At 42.0% G+C, this 17,243-nt stretch overlaps 1 long non-coding RNA gene across 2 annotated transcripts; it reads left to right on the forward strand.

The window, feature by feature from the left end:
- Nucleotides 1-2,550: 2,550 nt before the first annotated feature.
- Nucleotides 2,551-7,742, forward strand: LOC143473244 (uncharacterized). Of its 2 annotated transcripts, none has more exons than XR_013120486.1 (4): nt 2,551-2,668; nt 6,388-6,422; nt 6,842-6,922; nt 7,639-7,742. It is a non-coding gene; the product is annotated as an uncharacterized LOC143473244 (long non-coding RNA). The 2 variants fall into 2 exon arrangements; XR_013120487.1 differs by lacking the exon at nt 2,551-2,668 and adding an exon at nt 4,566-4,662.
- The last annotated feature ends 9,501 nt before the right edge of the window (nt 7,743-17,243 follow it).

A 17,243-nucleotide genomic window follows, 5' to 3' on the forward strand; every position in this document is an offset into this window, starting at 1 on the left:
AGATGCTAATTTAGGCAGAATCAATTAGGTCACATTCTTAACCAGCCTGACTTACAAGAAACACAGACATAGAGACCCCATAGTCCATGAAACAGCACCATGCAGTTTAGTGTTTCATCTAGAACTTTGAGTTTATTGGAGCAAGACTATACACCTTGCATTAACATTATACAGAATGCATCCACATAAATTGTATCTGGATTGTATTTGCACCTTTTATTAATATGTGTTTCAAGTGTGATGGGGTAGAGGTCCAATTTCACACACCTTCATTTTTCAAGGTTAAAATAATTTCTATGGTCAATTGAACGTCATTCCTTACCGGCAATCATGATCGCCCAATGACATCATGAGAATTCACACTGTCAAATGGACAAAGGCAACTGCAAACTAATCTTATACTTATCTGGATTCCACCAAATAAACTAACCTCACCATCCAAACCTTCACCTCCACTTTAGTACTATAAGGTAATGGTTGGATTTGTGGCTATACTAGGATTTGATTTTGTGCGTGTTTATTTCTAAATATTCAATGAAGCATCTCATACATGTGAATATTTCATTGCATGCCTCCATTTCTGAACTTTTTTCCCCCCATTGCAAGTGTACTGGGTGAAGATCCTGGATGATGGCCATGCCCACACAGAGGGCATGTGATCTACAAGGCATATTCGATTGTCTGAACCAAGATGTTAGGGCACTAAAGGGAGAACAGAACCACATAATAAGAACACACAGGCAGAGCTGGACATTAGGAATCATGGGATATTTAAGAGAGACACAAGGGACATAAAACAAGCAGAGAAACCAAAACAGATGGGCACACAGACAGACAATAGCATTAGACAGATACCAAACTATGAGTAACAAACAGGAAGACACTAGCATAGTAAAGTTAAAGAAGGGAACATCAACAGAAATGCTAAATTAACAAACCTTCACACTGAACAGGGATAAACAAGTGGGAATTGATTAAACCAAGAAACATGAACAGAGAAGTTAACCTAACAAATAAACTAGGAACAGAGGGACACACAGAAAATGGTTTACTAAAAAGGGAAACCGAACAGTAAATGCAACACAAGAAAACTAACCATGAAAACCTAAACAGGCAAACACCTGAGAACAGGCAAACACCCGAGAACAGGCAAACACCCGAGAACAGGCACAGAACCATCACACGGTGTACAAGGCAAGGTACCAATGTTGAACTGCAAGAACAGGAACTAAGTAACAAACCAATTAAACCACCAAAACAAGGGACAGCTGGAAACAAATAAACAGGGAGTGAACAAATTGAACAGAGATAAGGGGAAAAGAACACTAGACTAACAGGTAGGGGCAGAGTCAGGCGTGACAGCAAGGAGCCTACACTTTACTGTTTCTTATATGTAACAAAATTCACTTATAGATTTGGAGGCAACTGCATTGTCTCATTATAATGTTGACCTTGGTTTTATGCAATACTGTAGCTACTATATTTGAGTCTGTGGGTGGGGGGTTGAGCGCACGTGCCTCTCATTCGAATGTAACACCAAAAAGCACCGTTCTGTTTGATACCTCTGACTAACCCTGATAAGACACTTTCGCCCACATTAAAAACAATCGTGATTGACAATTCTACATTTAATGGGACCTAATTTAATTTGCATAACAAAACAAATCCTGAATAATTAATGCATATTTTAATTTAAGCGGATGTCCTTTGAGAGAACGAGAGACGCGTAGTGACAATCGAAACATTCAGTCAGAATGAAAAAGATCTTAGTGCGTTCCCCAGGGCGTACTCACACTAGGCTCTGTGATCCGGGCCCGGGCACGGTTGCCTGCCGAAGCACGGTTCGTTTGGCTAGTGTGAGCGCTCCAACCGTGCCCGGGCCCGGATCAGTTAACCGTGCTCGGGCCCGCTTTGAAGAGGTGGGCCAGGGCACGATTCATGTGGACTCGGGCACGGTTCGCTTCTAGTGTGAGCGCTATCCGTGCCCGGGCCCGCTTGGTGCCTCGTGTGATTGGTTCATTTCGCTGGAACTCAAACATGACATCAGTGATGCGACGCTCACGTTAAACAGTCATAGCGGCAAAGCGATTAGCAGACAATCGTTGTGTTAAATTATCGATAAATCTGTGCTTGCACCGTGTTTCTGCACTCCCAAAACGACTCCAAAAATACAATAAAAAGAGAATCGTGAACTCTATAGTGTTGTGCGAGCGCGCTTTTTTCCAAATAAAGCGGCGTTGTGATGACGTAAGCGTGCTCGGGCCGGGTTGCTGAAGCGAGTGTGAGTGCAGGCCAGCGGGGGAGTGGGGAGGGGGGATAACCGGGCCCCGGCACGGAACGAGCAAACCGTGCCTAGTGTGAGTACGCCAGAGAGTAAAAAACCCCTTTAGTGAACTCGTTCGGCAGACACCATATTACCATCTCATGAAATGAAGTGTGGTGGGTTTTTAAAAATCGAATGTCCCACAAATGCAGCACAGCTGACATTTCTAAGCGATAACAATAAAAAAGTTGGTGTTTTCGTGCTCCGAATGTGTATCACAGTGTGATCGCAACGAACGTCGCGTGCGTGTGAACTGCAGAGTGGCGCCAAGCCGCGGAGAAAATACAAATGAACCGACAAACAGACGAGATGGACCGGTCCGCCGAGAGAGTGCAGGCTACATCGGTATCAACACACGCTGCAGCATAACAGCCTTCCCAAGGGTTAACAGATGGTGGGCAGTGTTTATAATGCCAAATAGGAATAGCCTGCGTATTTGGTTGGGAATGGACTATGTGGGGGGTCCTTTTCAACTAAATATGGTAAATGGGAATTATGCTTTCAGCCAGAATGTTTTCAAAAAGTTGGTAAATACAGTTTTATGAGTTAGTTTTTCTCTCTCTCTCGCTCTCTGTTGTAAAAGCGATCAGTATAGCACTATGAGAGATATTACCAATACTGTGTTACTTCCAGAGGTGTCAATTCCAGGTTCAGAAAGTAAAAGTCCTCACCAAGATTTTGCTCAAGCTTGCTAGATTTAATAATTAGTGCAATCCAGGTAGAATTTGTGGAATCAACACAATCCAGGAAGCCTGAGCAAAATCCTGTTGAGGACTTTTACTTTCTGAACCTGGAATTGACACCTCTGGTTACTTCCTGTGGCTAGAAATGTCAGTTTGGTCAAACTTTTAATTCAGAAGGTTAATCCAGCCTTTCAGTGTACATCTTGACAGGAATTATTGAATTATTTGATTACAAGTTTGAGCATAACTCATTTTGTACTCTCTGTAACAAAAGCGTCAAGGGATACAAGTTAATGAAATTTTAATTTGTGTCAGTGTGTTCATGAAGTCAGCATGCAAGTGGTAATGATCGACAGTTATGTAAGCTCCTTGGGGCTAGTGGGGGAGGAAGAGCAGAGAAGCATGACAAGGGTTTCCCAGAATGCCAAGCGCCTCCCCACAGCCTGTAACTAGTTAGTGGAATGTTAGTGTGCATGCTCAGTTGGTGATGCACCCCATGGAGGGTCGTATCAAGTCATGGTACATCCTTGCTTCCATGGTGACCACGCCCACTATTTGACTGAGGCCCTCCCTCAGCTCGTCCTTCCATGGTGACTACGCCCACTATTTGACAGAGGCCCTCCCTCAGCTCGTCCTTTCATGGTGACCACGCCCACTATCTGATAGGGGCCCTCCCTCAGCTCATCCTTCAATGGTGACCCCGCCCACTATATGACTGAGGCTCTCCTTCAACTTAATTCTAATGATGACCCCTTTTCTGAGCCAAATAGCCACTAAAACCCAAATATCTCATTATCTAATTGTAGCGGTCTACTGGTTCCAACAGCTGATAAATAATTCAACCTGAATCTTGTCTTGTTTATGTCAGGGTTGATACTGTTCTGAATATTAAAGAACATGAGATATTTCAAGAATTTGAGGTAGTCCCATAAATTAAGTAATTTCACTTTTTTTTTTTCCAAACTGCAAGAATAAGTTCAGGGAATCTCAATGCAAGAAATAATTATTTCACTATGTAGCATAAGTAATGCTGACATAATTGATGGCTTTGCTAGTTTAATTAATGCCTTTGCTTTAGTGGTCTAATAGGTATTTTTAGTAGGTTGGATGGTTATAAGTGACTATAGCAAATACATATCTGTAAGAGTTATCATTACCTTGTCTGCTGTTTGGCTGGCATTCTTTTTAATATTTACAAATGTCCATTTCAGTTACTACATGCAACAAAGTGGTTTGGTCTAAAAGCTTTGGCTGCTCAAGCTTATAAAAACCTGATGGGGCATTATGGGAAATGTAGTCCCTGTAGTGTAGTCCCTTGGCATGTCTTGTAGTTATGCTCAGCAATACAGGATACAATAGATTTTTTATGATTGTGATTTTAGTAGGCTACAGACCACATTTTTGAGGCATTATTAATTAATGCCCCTGGTCTCAAGAGTCACAAATACCATGCACTCAGTAATTCTAAATAAGAATACTGGAACAACAATGACTAATTTATGATTTAATTCAATAAAATTAAACCAGAAGGAAATGGATCACGTTTGAGTGGAGCTCAATCTGGTGATACCTACCCTGGATACCCCATCTGACATCACAGGGAGAAAGACTGCTGGAGCTGTCTCTTCACATTCGATTAAGAAGATTTCAGGCTGAGTATTGTCTCCTAATGCATCATATAACCAATGATCGCTCTCATGACAGAGTGGGCTATATTACCCTGTTTATAGCGCAAGGTGCTTGTAACCATAGACTGTTTGCTTGATTACACTGTGAAACTATCAAAACCAAAAGTCAATGTGCAGCTCATAAAGGCCGGTGCCTGTCAAGACTGCAGTCTCATCAAACACCTCCACACGGTTACAGTGGATGGCAACAGTTACTTTTTGCAGAGGGAGATTCTGGCCATTAAACCTTCCTGACCTTTGCCATCACTGTGTCACATTTAACGATATTTACAAAAACGTGCCTGGGACTCGGTGCACTCCTAAAGTACAGGGCCTGCAGCCCCCAGAACTGGTGTGCATGGAGAGTCAGATGAGAAAGAGCTCAGCTGTCCCCCCTGCCCTGTCTGATCACCGCAGCCGTAATTTCAGTGTTTCTGTCCATGGCGGGATTGCTAACCGAGCTTGCTAAGTACTGTGGTGCCAAACTCATCCCAGCTCTGTGTGATTAAATCTGTGTTATTCAGTGATCCGGCAGACCCAGGCGGAAGCTAAAACCCCTGTCGCATATGTGCAGGTGTTGTGGAGTGTTATGCTCTTATTGAATGATGTTAAATCACATTTCTGTTACGGGTAGACAGCATCAACATGAGAGTCATTTACAGCATTGTTTGAGGTCATTTCAGGTCATGCAGTCATTCCGGGTCATGCAGTCCTGTCTGCATTTTAACTCGAATGACCTTAACTTTTGTAATGAAGCAGTTTCTTGACAGTACTGCTTTAGTCCTGCTGTTTAGTCATGTAGACCCTTAGAGCTGCATTGTGTTAATGTGTGTTGTAAGAAACACCACTCTTACATTGAGGTCCTACCTATGTGTTAATGTGTGTGGTAAGAAACACTACTCTTACATGGTCCTACCTATGTGCTAATGGCTCACACTCACAAAGAAGCTTTTGAGTGCTAAACGAGGGAGCCATAAGGCACGCCTGTGAAGTGCATCACATCTAAACTGCTAAAACAAATGTGATTTGAATTCTGTGTTTTGGTATACATTAATAAGACCCTTTATTAGCTGCACCTACACACCTGCCCTGGTAATTATGCAGCCAGCCAATCAGATCACAGCAGCCAGATCTAAGAAATCCTGCGTTTGTCAAGAGCGTAATTTAATATTTACATCAAACATCCAAACGGGCAAAGAATGTGATGTCAAAGAAATTGACTGTGGCATGCGTGTTGCTGCCTACCGGGCAGCCCTGAATATTTCAGGGATTTCTGATCTCCTGGGATAACTGATATCTGTCTTGACTGCTGGGAGCTTAGACATAGTGAATTATCTAAAATGTTGTCATTGCAGTAAAACAAATAAGGCCACACACAGAAATTGTGCCTGTGTATGAAAATACTGTCACTAATGTTATAAATACCTTTTTATGATTCTGTATTAACTAGTTCAGATGTTGTTGGTAATGATTTTGAAAAAAAATCTATAAGTCTTTCAATTTATTTATAGTATGGAAGCTGTGAATATAAGGATTGTTGTCTATAATGACTGACCCTTTTATGTGTGCTATCCTAAAAAAACTAATGCTATTATGAATATGTTTTCAAATACATTTGTGGCTTCACAAATATTGTCACCTGGCTAAATATTGTTAACATCCTTGCTGCTCCAGAATAATCACAGTAAACGATTGTTTTTTGTTTTTTTCCCAGTACGACTGAATGCTGTTCTCACAAACACTCAGAAGGTACCGTGTTTCACTGCAGTTAACACATTCACCACAACCAACGCCTGACCTGCATTTAAAACAGCACCATACCCTCAGGTTCCACCCAAGTGATACAGCCCCATTAAACTCTATTCTTTATACGTGTTTCTCTCTTCATCATGTAAGAGCAGCTTTTGCTGTTGCTCCCATCTTGGAGGCCATCTTGTTAGTCTGCTTTAAGTGGAAGGCAAGAGCTTTGAGGTGTCTGAAGCACCCAAAGAGACAGAAGAACGGACTGTTTTTCATGACGAACGAGCTTTTCGTGACACAGAATCGCTCTTAAAAGGCACTCAGGCTTCATCAGTCGGCGCCCTCAGGAGAACACTCGCTCTGCTTAGATTGCAATTAAATAACAAGCCAGTATGACAGGCCAGTCATTTGTGTATTTTCTGTTTTAGACCTCCATTGTAAATCTGCTGCCTGCTTTCAAGCCCTTCTGTTGGTAGGCTGCTGCACCAGCAGCTGTACGGATGATTAAGGTAATAACCTTAATTATCATAATAGCCTTGAACATAGGGGGAACACATCATAGTCAGCACACGTGAAGTGGTTCTTGTTAAGAAAACCAGAGGATTTCCTTCAGCATTTGTTCTGCTCACGTTTCACGTGACCGTAATATGTAACGCTACATCAGTTCGTTTTAAGAAGACTTTTCATAATTACGGTTTGCTGTTTTTTCAAGGTTTACACATACACTTTTTCCCCAAAGCAAATTTGGAAATGAAAACACTGGAATAGGGTTAAATCACATCATTTCATTTGATTCATAACATGCATGAAATTAAACCAGTGGACTCTAACTTTGAAAAAACATCTCCCTGTATGTCAGATATGAATAGTTCATGGCTGGTGATATGAACACTCATGTATACTCATGTATATTCCATTGCACAGAAGTACTTCTAGTTAGTAGGCTTGGTCAGCAAGGAGTGCAAGTGTGTGGAATGCAGTACCTGAGGAGGTTAAACTGTACAAAATACAAGGTCTTAACAAGAAAATTGAAAATGTGGCTTATCAACACTTAAAGCTTTCAACATTAAAAGATAAGCCTGTTGTTGTTTTGATGGTATGATAAATTGTTTGTTATTATGATGTTTTTTGTGTAGTATATTGTACATGTTTTGTGTGTTTGTGTTCTCTCTTTTTTAATAGTCATTTTCTTGTCTCTTTTACTGCTTTTTTACATCATGGCCAGGGGATGAAGAGTACAGATGAAGAGTAGCCTTTTGGCTAATCCTGGCTTTTTAACCATGTGTAATAATGTGTTTTATGAAATTGCACTGTCCCCTTCAAATAAACTATAAACATTATTTTGCATTTATGTAAGCCATTAGAAATATTTTGTGTTGACACCATTCTATCACATTTCTTTTAGTGAAGGGGTCTTTCCTAGAGGCCTAGAGGCCCAAGCCTTCCCCCTCTCTGGTTCTGTGTATTCAGTGTTGCTTAATGGTCTTACATGATCTTTCTGACAAGCTCATCATCTAGGTCTATGATGAGTCTATACATGGAGAGGCTACACCTACCGTGGTATGGAGCTTATTTGACTACATGGACCTAATGGATGTCAGTACTCCTGCAGTTTATTGGCACACTACTGAATGTGCAGCTGCCTTGTAGTAGCAGTACATTTTAAGATACTGTTCTATGGCATGAGTATTCTTGACTGAGGGTCAGTGAATGCAGGGTACAAATTAAATTGAACTTTCTTGATTTCACACCTCTGCTAAATAATGCTGAAGGTACATTGTTGTTCTTGAAATTGCCATTCACACGTACTGCAGCGTGCTGTCTACAGGTACATCTGCCATTAAGGAACATTGTCCCATGGCTATTCTGTATACCACACTGTTCACTGGGTCTTGCACTCTCATTTCTCCAGATAAAACATCAGCTTTAGTGGGAGATATTAGGAAGGATTCGGCGATGGGTGTGGCCAGTTAGGGGAGAGGAGGCGGAGTGCGTGTTAGGACTGCCACACCTCCAACCTCACAGAGAGGGGACCAGACAGCCGGACAGATGAGATTGAGAATGTAGAGTGGGAAGTCTGATCTATAAGAAAGGGGGGGTTATTGATGTGGGTTGCTTGAGGTGTTTGGTGTTTATGGTGTGTAAATGAGCTCCACTGTGTAGTCCAGGCCTGGTCTGTGAGCACACTCGCACGGGTTTTCAGCAATGGCTGCGTGGCTTTTCCCCAGGCTATGCAAATGTTTTCTTTTTCCATTATTGTTCATATCCCATACTGCAGTAATTCAAATACATGTACAGGAAATAAAAAAGATTATAGATTATACTGTTTTCCAGTATTTCCTGAATGAGCTTTGCAAGACCATAACAGCAAACAAAATCACTCAGGTTTTGAACCTTCTGTCACCACTGCAATTTTTTCCAAGGCTTGGGCGTAAAGAGTAGAGGCAGATGTAGCTGCATTTAAGTGATGGAGAGTCTGCTGCCTTGAATATCCAGTAGCGCAGTGTGCTGTGAACCTTGTAGCAGTGTTCTGAAAGTGCCCATTTGTCCAGTGATTTGCAAGCACTGAATCACAGCCAAATGGCAATTATTATATCCAAGCAACCATGGGTGGCTGACAGGAGCATTACAGCCCTGTGTTTTAGCTCAGTTAAACACAATAACCTGTACACTAGGCTTGCAGGGCTTCCACTAATGTTGGTCAATGGGGCATCGTTGAGCAATGTGCATGGCGGGCTTAGTTTGTGAGGAATAGGGCAGGTTCATTTTGCTCAAGTAACTCCTTTATATCAGACGACAGACTGAATTAAATCTACGTGAAGTTAGTGAGGGAAATGTCAACCAGGGACAGGACCGTTACTTTGTGTTTGGTATTTGTAAGTCAGCAGCTTTGCTCTAGGAGAGAGGTTGACAGTTTTATGAATGTTAGTGCAGGTTAAACCTGGCTAAATAGCTACTTGGTTTTGCTTGAGGCTATTCTCAGTTTACAAGACAAGTCAACCTCCTTCCATAAACAAAGGATGAGTTGATCATTTAAAATTTTATTACCCGTCTGGAACGTTATGGACTGTCTAGATGAGATATCTGCGTGTTGTGAGTTTGCTGCCTCCTTTGATGGTCCATATTTGAAATAATGCTGTCAAAATATCTTAATGATTAACTTGGGTAAATAAAGGTTACAAAATGTAAAGAAATTAAATGTTACAACCTAAAGAAAATTAAATGAAAAAAAAAGAAACAAAAAAAAACTGGTGGCATTATGTTACAGAGACCTAACTGGTGGTAGCAAAATTGTCTGGTTTGGGTACAATAAAGCATCAGATCACACTAGCAGCAGAAGAGAGAAGATCCATTAGCCTGTGGTCCTGGTGGCACCCTCTGGTATGATGAGGGGTGACCGCAGGTCTTGGGGAGATATAGAGTTGATAAGGAACGAAGGGAAGCAGTAAAGTCCATGTCTAGTGACTTTAATTTAGAAAACAACTGAACAGAATCCTCCCTCCTTGTGTGAGTACTGATGTAGGTGAAAGTGTGCACCCCAATCTGTAATATCAGTGTCTAATCACCAACGTAGCCTCTCATTCCAGAAAACATCATTATTTGGAATGGATCACTGTTTCTATGGAAATTCTTGGCTTTCTAGTAACTACATCCAGTATGGCCACCATAAACAAATGCCCTCATTGTCATGGACTGCAGTATTTTTATGTAGAAATGCTAGACAGTAAGGACTATTAGTACATAGACAGAAAGATACGTCAGCAGAAATGTGTGAAACATTCCAGGCACAGTAAAACTACTATTACCACCATGATAACATCACTAAGGAAACATTTCAATAAAATATTCAGTAGCTAAATAAAGTATAGCTGAAAATAGTCCTGATTTTACACCAGTCAGTGAAAGCTCAACTTGTTGTCTCCATGCTAAGAAGGACAAGCTCATCAATGAGTTCCCTGGAGAACTGTAACATGGAAAAACAATATAATAATATAATATTTCACGATGTCTTAAGACAAGCTACACAAGCTAAATCCACCCATAGCCCAGGTCTCACTCATTATAGCCTCACATGCTTTTGTTGTGAGTTTATTTTTATGTTTTTTAATACATTACATTGTTTGATTTACCACATTGGTTGTGTAAAGCTACTTTAACTATTTTCATGAACTGTAAACCAACATCTGAAACCAGCGATGGTTAAAAAAGCTACGGATTGTGTCCCATTACCCGTTTCCCCAACAAACAACAACTCCCAGAATGCTGACTACAACCAAACGCTTCTCATCACCAGATTATTAACTTAAACTGTTGCCCTTTCCTCATGCCTATTACATACCTCCCCGTTTGTTATTCCCGTGGTGAAGTATTGCCGCTCTGTTAGTTTGTGTATGCCGGCCGGTATTTCCTATTATCCATTTAGTGTTCTCACTCTGTACTGCTTTTTACTTACATCTTTGCCATTGTTCCTTTTGGGTTTTGTCTGTTTGGATGGTCTGTCTTCTGGGTTTTGACCTGGCCTGTTTTGTCACTCTGCCTCTAATGCTCTCTGGAAATGGGGATCTTTTTGTGCTGGTTCTGATCATTGCTCGCCTCCTCACGACTGCTCTGTTAATGTCTTCCCAATTCCAAGTAAAGAGACATCTCTTCTCTTCTAGGGTTTACATCGTTGGTAAATCTTGTGGATTTTATTTTATTTGAAACATCTGACACAAAACAAATTCCATACTTTTTTGCTATATCATACTTTGCTATATTCTTGTGATCATCACAATTCTATTAAAATGTTCGAAGAACCAAATTAATCTGTTTAGATTATTTTGCATCTACCAAATGAGCTATTTTCTTATGTTGTATTTGTCAAGTGGTGTATGAAGAACACGATTATGGGCCTTAATTATTGTAATCTGTACTGTAATCTGCCAGTGTTGAAAACTGCATTCTGTATTCACAATGACAGATCCTGGTTTGTTTGGCTGACGTCAGGGTCTTTCACCTTTTTCTTGTACTGTGTTAAGTGAATAGAGGAGTGGGAAACACCCCCTTCCAGGTCGTATCTCCTTCCTTACCCCCCACCCCCCACCTCCCCACCCCTCAGCACCTGTAATGAATGCTCTGCCTTCTTCAGCCACAGAGGCACTGACCCTCCAGTTTAAATTGGGCCTCAGGTGCACACTGAAGCCTTCTGTTCCTTTTGATTTGAGTGTTTGTTTTGAGAATTAAGCATGTCTTGCTTGTAACTCACTGTAGGGTCACCATAGTGCAGTCAAGTTCACCCTCTGTTAAGAAAGACCTGTTGAAGAAAAAAAAAAGCCAATTGCTGCTGTGTACAAAGGTGAAAACAGATCTTACCTGAAGAGATTTTGGGTGCTGCACATTAATCAAACACACTGTAGCCACTTACAGGGCAAGCTTCCATATCGTGAAAATGAAACATTGCCCAAGCTCATTATAGTACTGAGAACTCTCTATTAATAAATTCAATAAATGTATAAATGTCACCGTAATTACAGTCATGTCCAGACTGTGTGTTACAACAGTTGAATTGGCCGTGTGATGCATGAGTTTTGACTGTCATGTCATGCTAGTGGTGGAGGACTTTTGTTTATATTATCTTCTCAGTTGCATGTGTTTGTGATTTGGTTTCTGTGCCACGCCCCCACACAGATGCCATGTGATTGGCTGTGTTCTCCCTCCTGTGTGTCATGTCCTTCATCCCCCACCTTATAAACCCCTTTTCTGTTGTAACTGTTGCAACTGTTTTTGATGTTACATTGGGTTTGTTTCATTTTCCAACTGAAGTCAACTGAAAATTGTCTTGGTGATACCAGTTGTGTTTGGTCTTTTGCAAAATAAGAATTTGCAGCACAATAATGGGGGAAACAGTCCCATGAGTAACTGCATTGATCATGTGGGTTTTTGGGCACTATTTCGGTTAGTGAGAGCAGGGCAGTTATTTGTCTTGAAAAACAAAAATGTTAAAAGAAAACGAAGAATAATGGTGATGGGGAATGATGAAGAAAGAAAGTAAACATGGGACCACGTAGTGAATACCACCACATGCAGGAGGACACTGAAGAAGAGCCATTAGACCTGCCCCACCCAATGAGCAGCTCCCAGTGTCTGTATTGATGGGCGGGTCTAGGGCAGGTGTAGGGCAGGTGTAGGGCAGGTGTAGGGCGGGTGTAGGGCGGGTCTAGGGCAGGTGTAGGGCAGGTGTAGGGCGGGTGTAGTGCGGGTCTAGGGCAGGTGTAGGGCGGGTCTAGGGCGGGTGTAGTGCGGGTCTAGGGCAGGTGTAGGGCGGGTGTAGGGTGGGTCTAGGGCAGGTGTAGGGCAGGTGTAGGGCAGGTGTAGTGCGGGTCTAGGGCAGAAGTAGGGCAGGTGTAGGTCGGGTCTAGGGCAGGTGTAGGGCAGGTGTAGGGCGGGTGTAGGGCGGGTCTAGGGCAGGTGTAGGGCAGGTGTAGGGCAGGTGTAGGGCCAGTGTCATGTAGCAAGAACCCTGAACCCCAGACAGAGACAGGTGGGATAAAGGGAAGGGTATAAACAGGTCCCTGTGCTGTAACAGGTGACCAAACAGCCAACTGGACAGGACACGTGGATTGTGAAAGACAGATAGGTCTCTCAGGCACTCTGAGACATAAGGCGGCACCCTATCGTGCACAGCATGGGAGGGGTCTCCTCTGGTTCCGTGCTCTCTTTGCCGAGCAGACAACTATTTGATATAATTTGATACCTTATGAATATGACAAACCTAGTTTCCAACACGTAATCAAATGTTCAGCATAATGTGTGTTTGCTGGATACAGTTAATATAAAAGTGAGCCTAAAAATGCCTATACCACATATCTGTGATGTTCAGTGAGGAGCAGTAGTGAAGCAGTTTTGATTGCTTAATGACTTTCCTGTCTGAATCATAAAGGTTCTAATGAAGAACGCAAGTTTTTAAAGACTTCTTGGCGTTGACGTCGAGTGTATTGCACCCGAGGCTCACTGTCTGCTGCAGAAGCTCCCTCAACTCACACTGGGTCTCTGGAGGTTGGAGTTGAGATCTTCATGGCTGCAAACACAGCTAGCAATAATGCCATTCTACCACTCGCTGAAGGGGTCAGTGTGAGACCCGGGCAACCATAACCCGTGAGTTCATCACAGCTAATGCTTAGATAACAGCTTCTGGGGGAGTTTTTTTTTATTATGCACCCTCCTTGTTTCGTGTGTATAATAATGCACAGAACAGAGAGGCAGTAACCTCAGTAGAGAGGAACACAAAAGCACTAGCAGGAAATTAAACAGCAGGTTAATGGGCAATGATCATAGCAGCTGTAATAAAAACCCCACACAAAATCATATTTACTTAGACAGAAGCACAGAGAAAGAAAGTGAAAAGTTTTTATGGAGGACTGTAATTCTTTTCAGTCTGTCAATTTAATGTCATTGATATCGCTTAAATGCATCATTTACATTTCAGAGACATGTTGAAGCAGTTGAGGCATACAACCTGACAAATCCCAATTCACAAAGTGAACAGACCTTATTCACACCTGTGCAAAAAACACACAATAAAACACAATCCATGAAAAGGAAATAAGTCTCTCCTTTGATCAAAAAGAGCCCTTTTAAAGAAACGAGTACAAAGTGCACGGAATACAAACAAATCAGTTCAGCGAAGCAACAGCAGACAAACAGGAGGTGGGGCTTCCCAGTGACATCCAGGGTGTATGTACTCTGTGTCTGGAATAACAGAGAATTCATTCCTGCATTTGCATGCTCCATCTTGGATAGCATGCCTGCATAGAGCAACGTCTGCACCTACAGCACATCTCTGGAGACGGGGACCCCACCCCCACCACCCCCCACACTCCGATGCTTATGCCCTGTTCTTCATCTGTCTCACTTCAAAGAACCCCCACCCCCCAACACACACACACACACACAAAAGAAGAGAAAGAAATGTCGACTGCAGCTCCCGGCTTTTGTGGGTCTTCACTGTTAATGCCCCACATACTCTCAGGGGCTGGATTTCATCTTTCTACTAAATTCAGACACCATGAAAGCAAAATGCTAATGTAATTTTGAGGTCAGTGTATGGGATGTTGCTTTTTCCATCCTATGCACAAAGAGGAGCAGAGATACTACACGTGCTGTCTTCAAAGAGAACGACACACCCAAAACTTGCACACTGGCTCCTGAAAAATGATAGTTTGATATATATTGTGTCAGAAAAATCAATGGAGCGTACCACTAACCACCACAAACACCAAAATACCTGGATGTTTAGGCTCAGGGTCTTTTTCTTGTCAGTGCTACAAACAACTCAAGTAATGGTGTTTGTGTGCAGTGCACTGTTCCTATTACATTAGAGAATTCTTGGCAAACAAAGTAAAACTTTTTTACTGTGTTCAAATGTATTATGTCTGTCGTGTTGATATATAATTTAACTTTTCTGCGAGGAAGTAACTGGCCTTTTTAATAGCTTACACTCTGATGTGGGAAAAGATTAACTAAACTAGTAAACCTTTTCTGAGAGTCAAAAAACATCTTATCCAAACACTCTTCAGACTGGTATACACAACAACCTAGCAATGTGCTGTGTACATTAAGGCATGTCTCTGCAGAATTGTATAACTGTTCCATGTTGACTAAACTTTAACTTTCTACAAGAAAATTACTGGGATTTACCAAAGGTTCTTGGTAGTTTAGCAACATAAATTATTAGCTGGAATTAACCAAGTGTCCTGATGGATATGAATTCTTTTGGTTATTATCAGTTCAAATTATTTTAGAATAATTCTAAGTAATGCCAATGAGTCATCAAATGCTTGTACATTTGAGGCCCATGAAATGACCTGAAAATCTACAGAAATATTTTTACTTCATAAATGTTTCATATTGGTGGGATTCCATCATGTCAGGCTTGTTCACCTGCTGTCAGGTCCGTGAGCGAACACATTTATCAGCTCTGCGTCTTTTGGCTTCTGCTGAATAATTTGGATTGACAGCTGCATAATTGAGGCCTGCACAGGGAAGCATTATCACTGAATACCAGTTTTCACAACAAAATGTCACTCGATCTCGTTTAACATGTTCTGACAGTACAGGCCTTAAAACGCTGTACGGCATCTGCGGATCCCACCCCATCGGGCCGGATCTGTGCTCAGCTCCTGATAAAACGAAGAAATGTTTGCAAGTGTTCATCTGGTTTCTGTGATTGCACAGACACTGCTCATTATGAAAATTCATGTGGCCTGCTACCCTGTCAGCAGTGATGAAAGAACAAGGGCATGCTGGGAGAAATCAAGTGTGCTTTCATTGAACCTAAAGTTTGCAGAGTCATCACAGGTAACTGTGTTACTGAATTTGCATGCAAGGCAGAGATAGAGACAAAGAGAACAAGATTCCAATAGAAGGGCTGGCTGGTGTGTAAGGTAGGTTATATGGCTGGTGTGTATGGTAGGTTATATGGCTGGTGTGTATGGTAGGTTATATGGCTGGTGTGTATGGTAGGTTATATGGCTGGTGTGTATGGTAGGTTATATGGCTGGTGTGTAAGGTAGGTTATATGGCTGGTGTGTATGGTAGGTTATATGGCTGGTGTGTAAGGTAGGTTATATGGCTGGTGTGTAAGGTAGGTTATATGGCTGGTGTGTAAGGTAGGTTATATGGCTGGTGTGTAAGGTAGATTATATGGCTGGTGTGTATGGTAGGTTATATGGCTGGTGTAAGGTAGGTTATATGGCTGGTGTGTAAGGTAGGTTATATGGCTGGTGTGTAAGGTAGGTTATATGGCTGGTGTGTAAGGTAGATTATATGGCTGGTGTGTAAGGTAGGTTATATGGCTGGTGTGTATGGTAGGTTATATGGCTGGTGTAAGGTAGGTTATATGGCTGGTGTGTATGGTAGGTTATATGGCTGGTGTGTAAGGTAGGTTATATGGCTGGTGTGTAAGGTAGGTTATATGGCTGGTGTGTAAGGTAGGTTATATGGCTGGTGTGTAAGGTAGGTTATATGGCTGGTGTGTAAGGTAGGTTATAAGGCTGGTGTGTAAGGTAGGTTATAAGGCTGGTGTGTATGGTAGGTTATATGGCTGGTGTGTAAGGTAGGTTATAAGGCTGGTGTGTATGGTAGGTTATATGGCTGGTGTGTAAGGTAGGTTATATGGCTGGTGTGTAAGGTAGGTTATAAGGCTGGTGTGTATGGTAGGTTATATGGCTGGTGTGTAAGGTAGGTTATATGGCTGGTGTGTAAGGTAGGTTATATGGCTGGTGTGTAAGGTAGGTTATAAGGCTGGTGTGTATGGTAGGTTATATGGCTGGTGTGTAAGGTAGGTTATATGGCTGGTGTGTATGGTAGGTTATATGGCTGGTGTGTATGGTAGGTTATATGGCTGGTGTGTATGGTAGGTTATATGGCTGGTGTGTAAGGTAGGTTATATGGCTGGTGTGTAAGGTAGGTTATATGGCTGGTGTGTAAGGTAGGTTATATGGCTGGTGTGTAAGGTAGGTTTAATGGCTGGTGTGTAAGGTAGGTTATATGGCTGGTGTGTAAGGTAGGTTATATGGCTGGTGTGTATGGTAGGTTATATGGCTGGTGTGTATGGTAGGTTATATGGCTGGTGTGTAAGGTAGGTTATATGGCTGGTGTGTAAGGTAGGTTATATGGCTGGTGTGTAAGGTAGGTTATATGGCTGGTGTGTATGGTAGGTTATATGGCTGGTGTGTAAGGTAGGTTATATGGCTGGTGTGTAAGGTAGATTATATGGCTGGTGTGTATGGTAGGTTATATGGCTGGTGTGTAAGGTAGGTTATATGGCTGGTGTAAGGTAGGTTATATGGC

The sequence above is a fragment of the Brachyhypopomus gauderio genome, chromosome 13, assembly GCF_052324685.1.
Source record: "Brachyhypopomus gauderio isolate BG-103 chromosome 13, BGAUD_0.2, whole genome shotgun sequence".
NCBI classification, from domain to species: Eukaryota; Metazoa; Chordata; class Actinopteri; order Gymnotiformes; family Hypopomidae; genus Brachyhypopomus; species Brachyhypopomus gauderio.